The following is a 913-nucleotide window of genomic DNA, read 5'->3' as shown; positions in this document are numbered from 1 at the left end:
CACTTGCACAGTCTGATGGTTGTTGGAGCTGGGATTTTAATTTGGCCTATTAGTGTAGGTCTACACAGTCCACGCCAGCAAGCCTCTGAGCTCAGATTGACAGACTTGGGCCCACATGGTGTCCTAGCCTCTGTTTGCCAGAAACTGGGAATGAGCGACGGGATGAATCACTTGATGATTACCTGTTCTGTTCATTCTCTGAGGCACCTGGCACTGGCCACTGTCGGAAGACAGGATTACTGGGCTAGATGGACCTTTGGTCTGACCCAGTAGGGCCATTCTTATGTTCTGACTACCACATTACAAATAGCTGTGTAGACATTGCAGTTAAGGCTGGGCTCAGGCTCTTAAACCTAGAGAACGGGGGTGTGCCAAGCCACAACTTAAAAGCTCTGTCCTCACAGCTATTTCAAGGACAGTAGCGTGAGCTCGAGTCTGTCGACTCAGTCAGAAGCTTGCTTCTACTGGCTGTGTAGACGTACCCATAGAGAGCATGAGATAGGGCTCTCCTTGGAGTATGAATCTGAATTTTCACAAAGTCCCAATACTCAGGAGTGTTCTGATTCAGGATCCAGTGAGGCATTTTGGTTTGCCCTCTATCTATAAATTACAAGTCATTTAGATTAAAAAAATCAAAAATCCTCCCAAGATTACAGAAAGTGTCCTCTAGTCCAGCGATACTCAGACCTCACTGGTTAGGAGCCAAATTAGCAATCAGCATTATCCAAAAGAGCCACGGTAGTATTAATTCATTGTTTAGTTTACTATAGTACTAAATATTCATATTTAAATAGTATGATAGAGAAATATATAGTTTATTATATATAGTTCTCACAGCAAAATGACTGACCAAGTATTGTTTTATCACCTACAACTGGTTAATAACATAGTAAAAGCATCCTGATTGGTTAAT

The sequence above is a fragment of the Gopherus evgoodei genome, chromosome 5 (assembly GCF_007399415.2).
Source record: "Gopherus evgoodei ecotype Sinaloan lineage chromosome 5, rGopEvg1_v1.p, whole genome shotgun sequence".
NCBI lineage: Eukaryota > Metazoa > Chordata > Testudines > Testudinidae > Gopherus > Gopherus evgoodei.
This window is presented reverse-complemented; position numbering follows the sequence as displayed.